The 19,022-nt window shown below is 54.1% G+C and overlaps 2 long non-coding RNA genes across 6 annotated transcripts; one reads left to right on the forward strand and one right to left on the reverse strand.

The window, feature by feature from the left end:
• Positions 1-151: 151 nt before the first annotated feature.
• LOC114812918 lies at positions 152-6,904 on the forward strand. The gene is made up of 4 exons (XR_003760535.1): positions 152-342; positions 6,021-6,064; positions 6,192-6,276; positions 6,875-6,904. It is a non-coding gene; the product is annotated as an uncharacterized LOC114812918 (long non-coding RNA).
• LOC103169423 lies at positions 1,213-17,166 on the reverse strand. Of its 5 annotated transcripts, XR_485716.3 has the most exons (4): positions 12,474-12,842; positions 2,022-2,103; positions 1,806-1,910; positions 1,213-1,339 (listed from the first exon to the last, which is right to left on the reverse strand). It is a non-coding gene; the product is annotated as an uncharacterized LOC103169423 (long non-coding RNA). The 5 variants fall into 5 exon arrangements; XR_003760531.2 differs by lacking the exon at positions 12,474-12,842 and adding an exon at positions 17,057-17,166 and having other exon boundaries at positions 1,806-2,103; XR_001604287.3 differs by having other exon boundaries at positions 1,806-2,103.
• Between the last annotated feature and the right edge of the window lie 1,856 nt (positions 17,167-19,022).

Raw genomic sequence — 19,022 nt, forward strand, 5'->3', positions numbered from 1 at the left:
ACCCAGTAGACCGGGAGCTCCTCGAGCGGAGGGATCGTGTCTACTAACCCTGTTTTTCCCTCCCAAGTGCTTAGTCCCGTGCTCTGCACCCGGGAAGGGCGCAGTAGATACCCCTGCCGGATCATGTCTGTTTATTGTTGTCTCGTCTTCTCCCAAGCATTTAGTAGAGTGCTGTGCACACAGTAAGCACTCACTGAATACAATTGAATGAATGATTGAATGGATGATTCTCCCCGGCCTTTCTCAGGTCTAGCAGGTGAAGGCCGAGTCTTCCCAGGGCCGAAGATGGCGGCCGGGCCCGTCCTACTCTGCACTCAGACTCCTCAGGCGGCCGAGGAGCAGGTAGGAAACGCGGCCTCTGTGGGCAGAGACCTCTCGTCGCCCAGCTGCCCCTGGGGACCCCCGCCCTCCGTGGACTGACCTCTCCCACCCGCGAAACCCGCCGTGTGCGGACCGGCCTCTCCCAGCTGCCCCCCCGGGACCCCCGCTCCGGGCGGACTGGCTTATCCCCTCCCTCCGTCCCGCCCTGTTCCTCCCCGACCCCGACCCCCGTCACCCACCCCGGGTACCCCTCCCGCTCTCCACAAGCAGCAGAAAAGCCCAGTTAATCAGTTTGGGGCCAGAGTGGAGGCTTCTGGGAAGGAAACATCTCTCGGGCTTCGGGGGGAGCTCTCCCGGGGCTGGAGGGAAGACCCGCCGGATGAAGGGTCTCCTTTCTCCCGGGGTCCCCCTCCCACTTCCGGCCTCCCCGCAGCACGTTTGGGACGGCGTACGAGTTTGTGAGAACCGGTGACCCCCCACACCTCAAGCGCTGGGGTTTCCGGGGCCCAGGGGACGCGGCGCGGCCTGGTGGCGAGAGCGTCGAGGTCAGGAGACGTGGGTTCTAATCCTCCCTCCTCCGAGCCTTTCTGCTGCGTCACGTGGGTCTAGTCCCGTAATGACTCTCGGACTCAGTTTCAGCATCTCTAAAATGGGGATTCGATCCCTGTTCTCCCTCCCCCTTAGACCACTAATGATAACCGTGGTATTTGTTCAGCGCTTACTGTGTGCCAGGCACTGTTCTAAGCGCCTGGTGTAGGTCCAAGATGACGGGCTGGACACAGTCCCTGTCCCACATAGGGTTCGAGGTCTTAATCCCCATTTTACAGAGGAAGGAACTGCGGCACAGAGAAATGAAGTGACTTACCCAAAGTCACCCAGCACACGGGTGGCGGAGCCGGATTTAGAACCCGGGTCCTTTTGACGCCCAGGTCGGGGCTCTTTCCACTAGGCCACACTGCTTCTCCACCGTGTCTGCTCCGATCGCACTGTAACTGCCCCAGGGCTTGACCTCTAGGAACTGCTTAGTAAAAAGAGCATCATTCTAATAATCAGTGTTATTATTATTATTATATTTGCTAAGCACTTACTACATTTCCAGCACTGTTCTGAGCGCTGGGGTGGACACAAGCTAATCAGGTTGGACACTGTCTCTGTCCCTCTTGGGACTACCGGTCTAAGTAGGAGGAAGGAGAATTCAAGTCATTTAATTGAATTGTGGTTATTACAATAGAGTTAGTAGACAGGAGCCCTGCCGTCAAGGAGCTTATCCCGGTGGGGGAGACAGATGCTGAAATTATCTATGACCCTTCTCCGTAATAATAATGACTGGGATATCTGTCAAGTGCGTAGTATGTGCCAAACACTCTGCTGAGCACTGGGGTAGATGCGAGATCATCACAGTCTAAATAGGAAGGGGCACAGGGAATGAAATCCCCATTTTAAGGATGAGGAAAGTGAGGTGCAGAGGAAGCGAAACGACTTACCCGAGGTCACCGGGCAGACAAGTGGAGGAACCGCGATGAGATCCTTTTACTTCCCGGCCGGGGCTCTTTCCGCTAGGCCACCCCGACGGACAGTCCAGACCGGCCCTATTCAAGCAGCGGTGCCGAGGTCAAGACGGTCTTTAATGAGGTGACCTGGCCTTCTTCAGAGCAAGACACCCCACGCCCGCCCCATTTACCCCGGCCCAAATCAATCACCGTGAACGAGGAACTCCTCCGTTCCGGGTGGGATGGTGCTCGTCCTCAGAATGACGGGCAGCGATGTCTCAGAGTCAGCTTCCTGTTTTTCAAGAAAGAGAAAAGAGAAAAGCCGTAGAGATTCACACAAAAGCGAGCCGCTTCCTCTCTTGATTTTTGCCGCGATGCAAAGAGGTAACCGGAAACCACAAAGCTATCTTTCCTGCCCCTGGGCTCTCCGCTTAAAAAAGGCAAGTCGCAGAACAAAACACCTTTGTTCGGTTCCTCCCACAGCTTCAACTCCCATCTCTGTGCGGATGCTTCCTAAATCTCCATCTCCAGCCCTGATCTCTCGCCTGCCTTCTCCGCAGTTGGCATTTTCTCCTGCCTTCAGGACGTCCCTGCTCGGATGTCCCGCCGACTCCTCCGACTAAATAGAACCCCTCCCCTTCTCACCCAAACCCTGTCCTCCCCCTGACTTTCCCACCACTGTAGACGGCACCACCGTCCTCCCTGCCTCACAGACCCGTAACCTCGACGATGTCCTCGGCTTATCTCTCTCTCGCGACCCACGTACTCGGCCCGTCTCCAACTCCTGTCGTTTCGACCTTCACGACGTGGCTAAAACCCACCCTCCTGCCTCCATCCAAACTCCTCCCACGTTAATCCGTGCACTTCTCCTATCCCGTCTTGATTGCGGCATCAGCCTCCTCGCTGACCTCCCTGCCTCCGGCCTCTCCCAACTCCAGTCCATCCTTCATTCTGCCGCCCGGATCCTTCCTCTGCGTAACGGTTCAGTCCGCGTCTCTCCACTGCTCAAGAGCCTCCCGGGTTTGCCGGTCCACCGCGGCATCAAACAGAAACTCCTCGGCATCGGCTTGAGAGCCCTCCATCAGCCGGGCCCCTCTTCCCTCACCTCCCTGGTTCTTTACTCCAGCCCAGCGCGCACGCTTGCTCTTCTAACGCCAACCTGCTCACTGAATGTCAATCTCGTCTGTCTCGCCGCCGACTTCTCGCCCACATCTTCCCTCTGGCCTGAAACTCCCTCCCTCTTCATATCTAGCAGACCGCTACTCTCCCCACCTGCAAAGCCAGATTAAAATCACATCTCCTCCGAGAGGCCTTCCCTGACGAAGCCCCCGTTTCCTCTTCTCCCACTCCTTTCTGCGTCGCCTCTGAGCTCGGATCTGTCCCCTGTACTCACTCCGCCCTCAGCCCCACGGCACTTAATTCCCCATCTGCAGTTAATTTTTATGTCGGTCTTCTCAAAGCTCCTTGTGGGCAGGGACCGTGCCTGCCAACTCCGCTACGTCGTACTCTCCCCTAAGCTCAGTTCAGTGTTCTGCTTGCGGTAAACGCTCAGTCAGTACGACTGCGATGATACGAGAGCGTTTGTAACTCTTCCCCGCTATCTTATAGCCGATACTTTATATTCCGCATCACCGGGAGGCTTCTCCAGAGTTGACTAAGCACACGGGACGTGAATTTTCTAACTCTCTTGGGAAACTGGGTGGGGAAGGGAAAAAAAGGGAGAATTTGCCTTTAAGATGGATGGTATGTGTCATCCAACTGATTTTTCTTATCAAATGGATGTGTGCCCTGCAATTTTCCTTTGTACCTGAAGAGTTTCTTCCCACAAGAACGATTTAGCTATGAAAACACTTTGTTCCAAGATCACAGGTCCTTTGTTTGAGGCTGTCTGATTTATCCTAGACTGTGAACCCAGTGGGGGACAGGGACTGTGTCAGTGCAGTGCTCTGTACTCAGGAGACTGTCAGCTCCCTGAGGGCAAGGATTGCTTCTGCTGACTCTGTTTTACCCTGCCAAGGGCTCAGCACAGTGCTCTGTTCACGGTAGACTCTGAACTCCTTGAGGGTGTCTATTTTACTCTCCCAAGTTCTCCGTACAGTGCTCTGCGGACAGTAGACTGGAAGCTCTTTGAGGGCGGGGATAGTGTCCACTAATTCTATCGTCCTCCCCCGGGCACTCGGTACGGTGTCCCCAGTAGGCCTGGGAGCCGGAGGACCCGGCTTCTCATCCAGGCTCCACCAGCTGTCCGCCGGGTCACTTTGGGCAAGTCATTTCACTTCGCTTAGAGAAGCAGCGTGGCCTAGCGGAAGGAGCCCGGGCCTGGGAGTCAGAAGGACCCGAGTTTCCATCCCGGCTCCACCCCCGTCTGCCGTGTGACCTTGGGTAAGTCCCTTCGCTCTTCTTTCCTACTGGAAAGAGCCCAGGCCTGGGAGTCAAAGAATCTGAATTCTAATCCTGAGTGCCTGCCGTGTGACCTCGGGCTCGTCACTTGACTTTTGTGAGCTACAGTTACCTCGCCTGTAAAACCGAGATTCAATCCCTGTTCTCTCTCCTACTTAGACCGTGAGCCCCATGTGGGACAGGGGCCGCCTCTCATCTGCTTATATTTATATCTACCCAAGCGCTCAGTACAGTAGAGAAGCAGCTTGACCCAGTGGAAGGAGCCCGGCCCTGGGAGTCAGAGGACCCGGATTCTCACCCCAGCTCCGCCACCTGTCTTCCCGGTGACCTTGGAGAACTCACTTCACTTCTCTTTGTCTGTTTCCACATCTGTCGAATGAGGATTAAATTCTACTCCCTCCTGTCTAGACTGTGAGCCCCATGCAGATCAGGGACTGTGTCCAAACTGATAATCTCGTACCTACCCCAGCGCTTAGTACAGTGCTTGGCATATAGTCAGCACTTAACAGATATCATAATGATTACCATAAATACAGTAAGCGCCTCATAAAATCCCATCGTTATTAGGATGATGAGAGTTGCCGATCAAGAGACAAGATAATCAAGATATCAATCAGTCATATTTATTGAGCGCTTACTGCGTGCAGGGCACTGTACTAAGCACTTGGGAGAGGGCAACCCAATATGACAGACACATACCTTGCCCACAGCAAGCTGACGTTCTAGAGGGGAGCCCCACATGGGGCTCACAGTCTAAGAAGGAGGGAGAGCAGAGATTGAATCCTCATTTTACTGATGAGGGAACTGAAGCCCAGAGAAGTGAAGTGTCTTGCCCAGGGTCACACGGCAGACAAGTGGCTGAGCTGGGATTGCAAAGCAGCGTGGCCTCATGGAAAAAGCACGGGCCTGCGAGTCAGCGGACCTGGGTTCTGATCCTGACTCTGCCCCTTGCCTGTTGGGTGACCTTGGGCAAGTCACTTGACTTCTCCGGGCCTCAGTCGCATCATCTGTGAAATGGGGATCGAGACTGGGATCGAGACTGTGAGCCCCAGGTGGGACATGGACCGGGTCCAACCCGATTAACTTGCATCTCCTCCAGGGCTTAGTACAGTGCTCGACACATAGGAAGTGCCTGAAAGATACCATTGGTCAGAAGGAACTGGATTCTCATCCCAGCTCCGCCACTTGTCTGCTGTGTGACCTTGGGCAAGTCACTTCACTTCTCTGTGCCTCAGTTCATCTTGTCAAATGGACACTGAGATTGTGAGTCCCACGTGAGACGGGCTACGTCCAACCCGATTTGCTGCTATCCACCCCAGTGCTTCCTGCGGTGCCTGGCACATAGTTAAGTGTTTAACAAATACAATAATAATGATAATCACGATTATCATTATTATTACTATTAAGAGACAGAGAGGGGAGAGAGACAGAGCAAGAGACAGGGACATGGGGAATGTTTTTCACCAACCAAGACCTTCCTTTTCACCATTCCTCCGATTATGTAACGGATTATGGAATCTTATTACAACACCCCCTTCACAATTGCAGTTTTTGCCCCTTTACTCGCCCTGTTCGGTACAGAAAAAAAAAATCTCGTGTCCCGGTTACCATGACACTACCTGACTCACAAGAAGGCGGAAAACTCTTTCAGGTTCTCATTATGCTGCGAGGTGCTTCTTGGTATTTAAAAAACAAAAACAAAAAAAAAGACGGTGTTTTTTCCAAACAAGCCCACTTTGTTTTCCTTACAACTTGAAGTCAAAACTGCTCCCCTAACTCTTCTCCCTAATGTTTTTTTTGCCATTCTAGGGAGGCAGCGGAGCCTAGTCGATTGAGCCCCGGACCCGAAGGATGTGAGTTCTAATCCCCGTTCCCCCACTCGTCTGCCGTGGGACCTTGGGCCGGTCATTTTGCTTCTCTGGGCCTCAGTTTCCTCATCTGTAAGATGGGGATTTAAAACGCGTTCTCCCTTCTACTTAGCCTGTGAGTCCCGTGCGAGACAGGGACTGGAACCGGCCTGATTAACGTGTTTCTACCCAGAGCCTAGAACTGTGGTTGACGCAAGGTAAGTGGTTCCAAAAATAAATAATACCAAAAGGCACTTTTAATCATCACTAGCAGGCTCAGTTGAGTACTCTGCACCTAGTAAGCACTCAATAAATACCATCGATTGACGGGTAGACTTTTCAAGAAAGAGGGTTTCTCGATTTTGGGGTGAGATGAGTCTGACGTGGAAGTCAAGCAGTGACTTCAAGGGGGAAATGCATACATACGTGCTAGATTGTAAGCTCGCCGTAGACAGGGAATGTGTCTATTGCATTGTTAAATTGTACTCTCCCAAGCATTTAGTACAGTGTTCTGCACACGGTAAGCGCTCAATACCAATACCGATGACCGACTCTTAATAATAGCGACAGTATTATTGTTATGGTATCTAAGGGCTTACCATGTGTCAAGCACTGTGTTAAGTGCGAGGGTAGATGGGAGGAATTTTTTTGTGGTATGATTAAGTTGTGACTTTGACTGTGAGCCCCATATGGGACAGGAGCTGTGTCCAATATGCTTATCCACCTTTTTTTCCTCTTTTTTTAAAATGGGATTTGTTCAGCTCTTACTATGTGGCAGACACTGTAGTAAGCAGAGTCTCTATCCCCATTTTACAGATGAGGGACCTGAGACCCAGAGAAATGAAGTGACTTGCCCGAGGTCACCCAGCAGATAAATGGCAGAGCCGGGATGAGAAGCCAGGTCCTTCTGAGTCCCAGGTCTGTGCTCTATCCACTAGGTCACGCTGCTTCTCTTCACGTCAACCCCGCCTTTTATATCCACTCCAGTTTGTATCCACTCCAGCTCTTCCTACAGTGCCTGACACATAGTAAGCGCTTAAACATACCACAGGTATTATTATTGTTATTATTGTTATTACTATTATTATTAATTCCAAAACATTTATCTCTTCACTATCGAGGACTGGCATACAATTAATGAATTAGTCAGTGGAACCACCAGATTTTATTTTATTTCTTTTATGGTATTTGTTTAGGACTTATTATGTGCCAGGCACTGTACTAGGCTTCAGAGTAGATCCAAGCTAATAATGATGATGATGATGGTATTCATTAAGCGCTTACTATGTGCCAAGCACTGGTCTAAGCGCTGGGGTAGATACAAGGTAATTAGGTTGTCCACCGTGGGGCTCACAGTCTTAATCCCCTTTTACCGATGAGGTAACTGAGGCAGAGAAATTAGGTGACTTGCCCAAAGTCACACAGTTGACAAGTGGCGGAGCCGGGATCGGAACCTACGACCTCTGACTCCCAAGCCCTTGCTTTTTCCACTAAGCCACACTGCTTTGCCAATCAGATTGGACCCAGACCTTGTTCCACATGGGGCTCACGGTCTTCACCCCCAGATTACCGAGGAGATAACTGAGGCCCAGAGAATTGAAGTGACTCGCCTGAGGTCCCGCAGTGGACAGAAGGCAAAGCCGGGATTAGAACCCGGCTCCTTCTGACTCCCAGGCCTGGGCTCTAGCCACTAGTCCACGCTGCTTCTTCCTGCTGACAGTCTTTAAACTTGTCTGGCCCCTCAGCCCCTCCCTATCTTTCCTTCCCAGCATCCCCCCTTCATCCCCTTCCATCCGAGACCTCCCCACCCCATCCCTTTTATCCTGTTATCCCACCAACTCACTTCCATCCAACCCCTTCCTGTCCCTCCCTCCATCCCCACTCCCTTCCCCCAAAGCATCAGCTAAGTGTGGCCTGTGGAACCCCCGCTCCTTCATCCCTTCATCCCTGACCTGTTCCTGTCTCAATCACTCTCCCTCCTCCTCCTCCTCGCCATCACCGAAACCCGGCTCTCCTCAGATGACTCGATCTCCCCTGCCGCTCTCTTCAGAGTGGGCCTCATCGTCTCCCACACCCCAGCCTCCCTGGGAAAGGGGGAGGAGTCGGTTTCCTTCTCGCGCCCCAGTGCCGCTTTTGTGCCGTGCCACCTCTTGGGAGACCTCTGACCGCCGAATAAAGGGAGCAAGTCAGGGCGACGCAGAAGGGAGTGGGAAAAGAGGAACTGAGGGCTGAGTCAGGGAAGGCCTCTTGGAGGAGATGGGCCTTCGATAAGGCTTTGAAGCGGGGGAGAGTGATCATCTGTCGGATATGAAGAGGGAGATTGTTCCAGGCCTCATCTCAACTCAATGGAGTTGTTAGACACCATCCCTACCCTCAAGGAGCTTACAGTCTATCGTGTGCCGAGCACTGTACTATGCAGTAGGGAGAGGAAAAACTCCTAGAGCGAGTTGTCTGCACCCGCTGCCTCAAGTTGCTCTCCTCCCATTCTCTCCTCGACCTCCTCCAATCTGGCTTCCGTCCCCTTCGCTTCACAGAAACCGCCCTCTCAGAAGTCACCAGTGATGTTCTTCTTGCCAGATCCAAAGGCCTCTCTACTCCGGCCTGATGCTCATCGACCCCTCAGCTGCCTTAGACACTGGACCACCCCTCTCTCCTGGAAACGTTATCACACCCATGGCTTCACTGACACTGTCCTCTCCCGGTTCTCCTTTCTCTTTGGCCGCTCATTCTCCGTCTTCTTCATGGGCTCCTCCTCTGCCTCTGCTAACTGTGGAGGTCCCTCAAGGCTCAGTTCTGGTCCCCTTCTATTCTCCACCTACACCCGCTCGCTTGGAGAACTCATTCTCTCCCTCGGCTTCATCGACCACCTTTTTGCGGATGATTCCCAAATCTCTATGTCCAACCCTGATCTTTCTCCTCTGCGGTGTCACATTTCCTCCTGCCTTCAAAGCATCTCTACTTAGATGTTCCACCATCATCTCAAAGTTAACATTTCCGCCACAGAACTCATCTTCCCATCCAAACCCCGTATTCCCCCTGACTTTCCCATCCCTGTAGACAGCACCACCATCCTCCATCTTCCCCGTTTCACAAACCTGTAACCTTGGCATTATCCTTGACTCATCGCTCAGTTCTCTCATTCAACCCACGCATTCAATCTGTCACCAAATCCTGTCATTTCGACCTTCGCGACATCACTAAAATCCACCCTTTGCTCTCCATGCAAACTGTTACCGTATCGATTGAAGCATTTCCCCATCCCGCCTTGATTACTGCGTCAGCCTCCTCGTTGACCTCCCTGCCTCCTGTCTCTCCCCACTCCGGTCCAGACTTCACTCTGCTAGCCGGGTCATTTTTCTTGACTCCCAGGCCCACGTGCTATCCGCTACACCGTGCCGTTTCCGTAGCTGTCATTTATTTCTATTAATGTCCCTCTCCTTCCGTAGAATGTAAGCTCGTCGTGGGCGGGGAACGTGTCTACCGACCCGGTCCCTTTTTACTCTCCCAGTGCTTAGTACGGTGCTCTGCACACAGCAAGGGCTCGGTAAATGTCATCGGCTGACATCGGTGTCTGTGCGGGTGACTCTGAAGGTACAAGAACCTGCCTGTGTGAGGGTCCCTACGGCCATTCGCCGAAACCCATATGCACGAACGTATGTAGTGAGTACGTAAATCTGCAGACCTATGAGTATCTGTTTGCAGATGAGTATCCTTATACATAAAAATAAGTGTACGTACATATGTGTGGAAGTGCCGTGTCTGGATTTAAATGTGTTTGCGGGTCCGTCTGACTCCCGGGCCGGCTTCTCAAATGTAGCCAAAATAGCGATAGCATTTATTAAGCAGTTTCCGTGGGCAAAGCGGAGAAGCAGTCTGGCTTGCGGAGGAACAGTGCGGCCTAGTGGATAGATGCTGATGATGACGATGGCATTTATTAAGCGCTTACTATGTGCCAAGCACTGTTCTAAGCGCTGGGGGAGATACAGGGGAATGAGGTTGCCCCACGTGAGGCTCACAGTCTTAATCCCCATTTTACAGATGAGGAACTGAGGCGCAGAGAAGTGAAATGACTTGCCCAAAGTCACACAGCCGATGTGGCGGAACCACGATGAGAACCCACCACCTCTGACTCCCAAGCCCTCCTAAGTCACGCTGTCCCGGGATAGAGCCCGGGGCCCGGGAGTCCGAAGGACCCGGGTTCTAATTCCGGCTCCGCCACCTGTCTGCTGGGTGACCCGAGGCAAGTCACTTCAATTCTCCGAGCCCAAATTACCTCACCTGTAAAATGGGAATAAAGACCGTGAGTCCCCTGCGGGACATGGATTGGGTCCAATCTGACAAACTTGTATCTACCCCAGGGCTTACTACAGTGCCTGGCACATAGTAAGCACTTAACGAATACCATAAAAAAAGCACTACGCTAAGCAGTGGGAGAAAGTATGCAGGTGAAAATTAAATATGGTCCCGATCTTTAATGCGCATCACAATTCATTCATTCGGTCGTATTTGTTGAGCGTTTACTGTGTGCAGAGCACTGTACTGAGCGCTTGGAATGTGCAGTTCGGCAACAGATAGAACAGTCTAAGAACTCTATGCATGTGTATGTGTTGCTGCGTGTATATGAGTGTACGCATGTGTGTCTATGCTTGTATATGTCCAGAGTTATTTAGGTTCTCTTCACCTGACGCTTATATCGATCAATCAATCCGTGGCATTTACTGAGCACTAACTCTGGGCAGAGCGCTGTACCAATTCAGTACAAAAGAATTAGCAGTCACGTTCCCTGCTCATAATGAGTTCACAATCCAGAGGTCTCCTCGCCGCTCTCCTGCTACATCCCAGCCCGTACACTTTGCTCCTCTAATACTCATCTCGTCTATCTCGCCGCCGACCTCTCACCCACGTCCTACCTCTGGCCTGGAACACCCTCCCTCCTCCTATCTGACGGACAAGGATTCTCCCCTCCTTCAAAGCCTTACGGATGGCCCCCTCCTCCGGGAGGCCTTCCCTGACTAAGCCCACCTTTCCTCTTCTTCCACTCCCTTCTGCATCACCCCGACCTGCTCCCTTTATTCATCCCCCTCCCCGGCCCCACGGCACATACGTCCATGTCTGCCATTTATTTATTTCTATTAATGTCCGTCTCCCCGCTCTAGGCTGCAAGCTCATCGCGGGCAGGGAATGTTGCTTTTTACTGTTGCGTTGTACCCTCCCAAGTACTTGAAACGTTGCTCCACACACAGTAAGGGCTCAGTAAATACGACCGAGTGAACGAATGTGCAGAGCCCTGTACTAAGTGCTTGGGAGAGGATGATAAAACTGAATTAGCAGGCTCCTTCCCTGCCCGGAACCGGTTCACAATCCACAGTTCCCTGCCATAGCAAAGCTTGCTGTGAGCTCGTCATGGGCAGGGAATGTATCTGTTGATGGAGCGTACTCTCCCAAGCGCTTAATGCAGTGCTCTGACCACAGTAAGGGCTCAATAAATACGAATACAGGAATGAATGAATGAAGAAGGACGAGCTTACATACGACAGATCCAAAGTGCTCGTGCCACGCGATTCACTCACCTGGATGAAAGGATCGATCGAGAATCGGTAAAGTTTAGAAAGAGAGAACGTGGCCCTCTTTAACGTGACCCCTGGGGCGAGACGTCCTTCCAACGCCCCCGATCGCTCACCGTCCTCTGCCGCCTCGCTGAACCGAGGGAGCTGTGAGGGACGCGGAGAAGGTGACCATCGAGGAATCCCATTCCCTCAGGCAGCCGAGAGGAGGGGGGAAAGCCCTGGGATCACCGGAAACCCAGAGGGAGAGGAGCAAAATGCATCGGCTTCTTGCTCTCTTTCTCGGGCTCCTCCTCTGCCTCCCACCCCTTAACTCTGTGGGCCGCTCAAAGCTTATTTTTTTTAACGGTATCGGTTAGGTGCTTACTGTGCGCTAAGCGCTGGGGTGGGTACAAGCTGATCAGGTTGGAAACAGTCCAGGTCCCACCTGGGGCTCACGGTCTTCATCCCCATTTTAGCGTGAGGTAAGGGAGACACAGAGAAGTCAAGTGACTCACCCAAGGTCAGGCGGAGATGGGATTAGAACCCAGGTCCTTCTGATTCCCGGGTCCGGGCTCTGTGCGCCAGGGCACGCTGCTCCTCCTGTATTCTCCAGTTACACCCTCTCCCTCGTTCGCTCCCATGGCTTCAACTACCACCTCTATGCGGATGATTCTGAAATCTCCAGCTCCAGCTCTGATCTCTCTCCTCCTCTGCAGTCTCGCATACCTTCCTGCCTTCAGGACGTCTGTACTTGGCTGTCCCGCCGACAGTCGGACCTTAACGTGTCCAAAGCAGAGCTCCTCCTCTTCCCACCCCAACCTCGTCCTTCCCCGACTTTCCCGTCACCGTAGACGGCCCCGCCATCCTACCTGTCTCACGAGCCCGTAACCTTGGCGTTATCCTCGACCCGTCTCCCTCGTTCAGCCCACACGTTCGATCCGACGCCAAATCCTGTCGCTTCTACCTTCGGAGGAGCATCGCTAAAATCCACCCTTTCTTCTCCGTCCAAACCGTCGCCCTGCTGATGCAGGCACTTATCCCATCCCGCCTTGATTACTGCATCAGCTTCTCCGCCGACTTCCCTGCCCCCGTCTCTCCCCAATCCAGTCCGTACTTGGTTCCGCTTTCTGGATCGTTCTTCTTAAAAAACCGTTTAGTCCACGTTTCCCCCTCTCCGCGAGAACGTCCGCTGCTCGCCCAATCCCCTCCGCGTCAAGAGGAAACTCCTCACCATCCACTTTAAAGGCCTCAATCAGCTCACCCCCTCCTACCTCACCTCGCTGCCCTCCTCCTCCAGCCCAGCCCGTACACTTCGCTCCTCTGACGCCGCTCACCGTCCCTCCGTCTCGTCTACCGTCTCGCCGCCGACCCCTCGCCCCCGACCTTCCTCTGGCCCGCCACCAGACCACCTTCTCCGCACCTTCGAAGCCTCATCAGGGTCCCAACTCCTCCGAGAGGCCTTCCCCGATTAAGACCTCTCTCCCCTCTCCCCTCTGCGTCGACTCTGACCTTTGGGGCGCTTGGTATCCGCCCCACCCTCAGCCCCACAGCACTTAACGATATATTAATCGTAATTAATGTCTCTCACCCCCTCTAGGCGGTCAGCTGGCCGTGGGCAGGGAACGTATCTGCCAACCCTTACTGTACCGTAACCTCTCAAGCGCGGCGCTCTGCTCACGGGAAGCGCTCAGGAAATATTCATTCAATAGTATTTATTGAGCGCTTACTATGTGCAGAGCACTGTACTAAGCGCTTGGGATGAACAAGTCGGCAACAGATAGAGACAGTCCCTGCCGTTTGACGGGCTTACGGTCTAATCGGGGGAGACGGACAGACAAGAACGATGGCACTAAACAGCGTCAAGGGGAAGAACATCTCGTAAAAACAATGGCAACTAAATAGAATCAAGGCGATGTACAATTCATTAACAAAATAAATAGGGTAACGAAAATATATACAGTTGAGCGGACGGGTACAGTGCTGTGGGGATGGGAAGGGAGAGGTGGAGGAGCAGAGGGAAAAGGGGCAAATGAGGCTTTAGCTGCGGAGAGGTAAAGGGGGGATGGCAGAGGGAGTAGAGGGGGAAGAGGAGCTCAGTCTGGGAAGGCCTCTTGGAGGAGGTGATTTTTAAGTAAGGTTTTGAAGAGGGAAAGAGAATCAGTTTGGCGGAGGTGAGGAGGGAGGGCGTTCCGGGACCGCGGGAGGACGTGACCCAGGGGTCGACGGCGGGATAGGCGAGACCGAGGGACGGCGAGGAGGTGGGCGGCAGAGGAGCGGAGCGTGCGGGGTGGGCGGTAGAAAGAGAGAAGGGAGGAGAGGTAGGAAGGGGCAAGGTGATGGAGAGCCTCGAAGCCTAGAGTGAGGAGTTTTTGTTTGGAGCGGAGGTCGATAGGCGACCACTGGAGTTGTTTAAGAAGGGGAGTGACATGCCCAGATCGTCTCTGCAGGAAGATGAGCCGGGCAGCGGAGTGAAGAATAGACCGGAGCGGGGCGAGAGAGGAGGAAGGGAGGTCAGAGAGAAGGCTGACACAGTAGTCTAGCCGGGATATAACGAGAGCCCGTAATAGTAAGGTAGCCGTTTGGGTGGAGAGGAAAGGGCGGATCTTGGCGATATTGTAGAGGTGAAACCGGCAGGTCTTGGTAACGGATAGGATGTGTGGGGTGAACGCGCTGGCCCGACATCTGTTATGTGCTTACTACGTTCCAAGCGCTGGAGTAGATGTAAGACGATCAGACGGGCTACAGTACCTATCTCACCGTCTAAGCGGGAAAGAGACTAGCTGGTGCATCTCCACTTTACCGCCCAGGAGACTGAGGCCCAGAGAACTGAGGTGAGTTGCCCAAGGCCTAAGGGCTAGAGCCCAGGCCTGAGAGTCAGCAGGACCTGGGTTCTAATCCCGGCTCTACCACGTACCGGCTGTGACACCTCGGGCAAATCACTTCACTTCACCGTGCCTCAGTTCCCTCATCTGTAAGACGGGAACGAAGACCGTGAGCCCCACGTGGGGCAGCCTGATCGCCTTGTATCTACCCCGACGCTTAGAACAGTGCTTGGCGCGTGGTAAGCGCTTAACAGATACCATCATCGTCATCATCATTATCCGCGAAATGGGGATTACATCTGTGAGTCCTCTGTGGTCCGGGGACTGTGTCCAAACTCATCAGCTGGTACCTACCCCAGCGGTGAGTACAGCGGCTCGGTATAAAGTAAGTGCTTAACGAGAGGAAAATAACTCACCCAAGGTCACGCAGCAGGCGAGGAGCAGAGCAATTATCATCGCGCTTCCAAACTCCTCTAGGGCTCCGGCCGAGATCTCGGGATCCCGAGATCCCAGTTCTCCCCCACCCCCTTGATCGTGGCTCCGATCGCCCGCCTCCCAGACCGTCAACACAGTGCAGGCTGTACAGTGCCTGACGCACAGTAAGTACTTACTGGGGAAGCAGCGTGGCTCAGTGGAAAGAGCCCGGGCTTCGGAGTCAGAGGTCATGGGTTCGACTCCCGGCTCTGCCACTTGTCAGCTCTGTGACTGTGGACGAGTCACTTCACTTCTCTGTGCCTCAGTTACCTCAACTGTAAAATGGGCATTAACTGTGAGCCTCACGTTGGACGACCTGATTAGCCTGTATCTACCCCAGCGCTTAGAACAGTGCTCTGCACATAGTAAGCGCTTAACACATACCAACATTATCATTATTATTACTTAACACTCTAATAGTAATCAGAAGAAGAAGAACAGTAATCTTCCCCAGGGCTTAGTACAGTTCCTGGCACGTAGTAAGCGCTTGACACTGTAATAGTGAGAAGAAGAGGAATAATCGTACTCTTCTCCAGTGCTCGGTATAGTGCCTGGCACGTAGTAAGCGCTTAACATTATAATAATAAGAATATCAGTAACAGTAATCTGCCTCAGTGCTCAGTACAGCGCCTGGCACGTAGTGAGTACTCAGCACTATAATAGTAGTAATAAGAAGAATAACAGAAATCTCCCCCAGCGCTCGGTACGGCGCCTGGCACCTAGTAAGCACTTAACCCTCTAATAGTAAGAGTAAGAATAACAGTAATCTTCCCCGGGGGTTAGTACGGTGCCCGGCACGTAGTAAGCGCTTAACCGATACCCCGAAAAATTGAAACAAGAAAAACCCCCTCCTAGGTAACCCCGAAACCGGCTTCGAGTCGCGGCCCTTCCTTCGACGGGAAGGACCGGCCGACGCGAAAGTCCGGAGGTCCCGGGTTCCGACGCCGCCTCTGCCTTGTGACCTCGGGCAAGTCACTTCGTTGGATCGTATCGAGCGCTCGCTGTGTGCAGAGCGCTGTGCTGAGCCCTCGGGAGAGGACAGTGGGGCACTCGGCTTCTCCGGGCCTCGGTCCCCCGCCCCGGTCGGTAAATTAGGGACGGAGGCCGCGAGCCCCTTCGTTCATTCGACGCTATCGATCCGGCCCTCGTGGGGTGCGGACCATTCGGTCGTTCATCCGGTAGTATTCATCGAGCGCTCACTGTGTGCGGAGCACCGTACTGAGCGCTCGGGAGAGGACGGTTGGGCACTGGGCTCCTCCGGGCCTCAGTTCCCCCATCGGTAAAATGGGGACGAAGGCCGGGAGCCCTTCCGTTCATTCGATGCCACCCATCGAGCCCTTACGGGGTGCGGAGCATTCAGTCGTACTTAACCGAGCGCCCACTTTGTGCCCGACGCTACGCTGAGCGCTCGGGAGAGAACGACAAACAGGCTGGCGATGCCCAGCGGTAAATCCAGTGCCCGGCGGGGAGCCCCGAAGTCTTTAGACGTCCCGGGGTCCTCTCCCCAGCGTTTAGGGCAGCGCTTGGCAGCCAGCGAGCGGCGGAGCAAGGGGATGGGGGATGAAGGAGTAGCCTCCGACCACGCCGGACGACGAGCAGGACCAGCCGGTCCCCGGCCGGGCAGAGTTTACCGGGTTGGGGCTTCGCGGGCAGGGGGGCGAGGGGAGGCCGTTGCCGGAGATGGAAAGGGGAGGGGGCTCCGCCTGCCCTTCCCCCCCCCGGACCCCCAAACCCAGGCCCCGGGCCGCCCACCAACTCACCATCTGCCAAAATGGAATCGGGGAGGGTCCGGACCCCGTTAGGGGGAGGGGATCCGGGACCCCCAGATCTGCCCCCACCCCCTCCGCCCCCTGCCCAGGCCCCTGCCGGCCCGCACCAGCCCCCTTGCCCACCCTCTGCCGCCCTGCACCCACCGGCCCCCTGCCCGGCCCCCTGCCCACCCCCTGCCGGCCTGCACCAGCCCCCTGCCCACCCCCTGCTCAGCCTGCACCCACCGGCCCCCTGCCCGGCCCCCTGCCCACCCCCTGCCGGCCTGCACCAGCCCCCTGCCCACCCCCTGCTCAGCCTGCACCCACCAGCCCCCTGCCCGGCCCCCTGCCCACCCCCTGCCGGGCCGCACCCAGTCCCCGCCCCCCTGCCCGGCCCCCGGCGCCCACCTCCAGGGACCACCGATGCACCGCACCACGGGGACCCCGGGTCCCTCTGCCCGAGGATGGGACCCTGCGCGTGTGCAGGGTTTCACCGGCTCTCTGTGCCTCTCCGTGTGTGCGCGCGTGTGTGTGTGCGTGTGTGTGTGTGTGTGCCAGGCTGGGGCGGGGGACCCGGGAGGGGGGGGGTGACTATCTGCATGGCTGCTTTTGTCTGTGAAACTCTGTGTGTGTGTGTGTGTGTGTGTGAGAGACCGACTGTGTGCGAGTGTGCATGGGATCGGTGTGAGCACAGAGCTGGGTCGTACATGAGGATGTGCACACGTGGGTCTGTGCGTGTTGTGTGTGAATAACCGTGTGCAAGACTGTGCATGGGATTGGAGGTGTGAGCACGGGGCTGCGTCGTGCACGAGGATGCGTGTCTTTGTGAATGTCTGTGTGCATGAGTGTGCCTGGGATCGGTGTGAGCGCAGCGCCGTGTCATGCGTGAGGATGCGTGTGATTGTGTGAGGGTGTGCTTATAGGAATTTAGATGCAAGTCTAGGTACAGTAATAATGACAATAGCGGTATCTGTGAGCACTTACTACGTGCCGGCCACCGTACTGAGCGCTGGGGCGGATTCATTCATTCGGTCGTATTTTTTGAGGGCTTACAGTGTGCAGAGCACTGTACTAAGCGTTAAGCGCGTACTAGTCATTCGATAGTATTTATTGAGTGCTTACTGTGTGCGGAGCACTGTCCTAAGCGCTTGGAATGTACAATTCGGCAACAGATAGAGACGCTTACTATGTGCCCAGCACTGTTCCAAGCGCCGGGATAGATACGACGTAAGCGCTCGATAAATGCTATTGAATGAATGAATGAGTGAAAGGTCAGTCGAGTGTCCCGCGTGGGGCTCACGGTCTTCGTCCTTCTTTTACAGATGAGGTCACTGAGGCACAGAGAATTGAAGTGACTTGCCCGAAGTCACACAGCGGAGCTGGGATTAGAACCCACCACCTCTGACTCCCAAGCCCTTTCCACTAAGCCGCGCACCGGCGGTTGGCACGGTGCCGGGCGCGTAGTAAACGCTCAGTCCATCCACGCTGCTTCTCTGGATCCAAGCAAGTCGGGTTGGACGCAGTCCCCGTACCACGTGGGGCTCACAGTCTTCATCCCTGAGGCCCAGAGAATCATAATGATAACAATAATAATTATGGTATTGCTTAAGCAGCGTGGCTCAGGAGTCGGAGGTCATGGGTTCAAATCCCCACTCCGCCACTTGTCAGCCGTGTGACTGTGGGCGAGTCACTTCACTTCTCTGGGCCTCAGTTCCCTCATCTGGAAAATGGGGATGAAAGACTGTGAGCCTCACGTGGGACGACCTGATTATCCTGAATCTACCCCAGCGCTTAGAACAGTGCTCTGCACGTAGTAAGCGCTTAACGATACCAATATTACTATTATTAAGATCACCTTAAGAGTCGATCCCAGACTGAGCCCTCCCTTTCTCTCTGCCCCTCCTCCCCTCCCCATTCCTCCTCCCTCCTCCCTCTGCTCTTCCCCCTTCCCCTTCCCAGAGCATTTGTGCATATTTGTATACATTAATTACTCTATTTTATTAATGACGTATATATATCTATGATTCTATTTATCTCGATGGTATTGATCCCTGACTAGGTTTGTTTTGTGTCTCCCCCGTTTAGACTGTGAGCCCATTGTTGGGCAGAGATGGTCTCTATCTTTTGCCGAATTGTATATTCCAAGCGCTTAGTACAGTGCTGTGCGCACAGTAAGCACTCAGTTAATACGATTGAATGAATGAGTGAATGATTAAGCGCTTACTATGTGCCAAGCCCTGCGCTAAGCACTGGGATAGATACAAGGTCATCAGGTGGGACCCAGTTCCCGTCCCACATGACGCTCACACTCTTAATCCCCATTTTACAGATGAGGGAACTGAGGCACAGAGAATTGAAGCGACTTGCCCAAGGT

Source organism: Ornithorhynchus anatinus, chromosome 6 (genome assembly GCF_004115215.2).
Source record: "Ornithorhynchus anatinus isolate Pmale09 chromosome 6, mOrnAna1.pri.v4, whole genome shotgun sequence".
NCBI classification, from domain to species: domain Eukaryota; kingdom Metazoa; phylum Chordata; class Mammalia; order Monotremata; family Ornithorhynchidae; genus Ornithorhynchus; species Ornithorhynchus anatinus.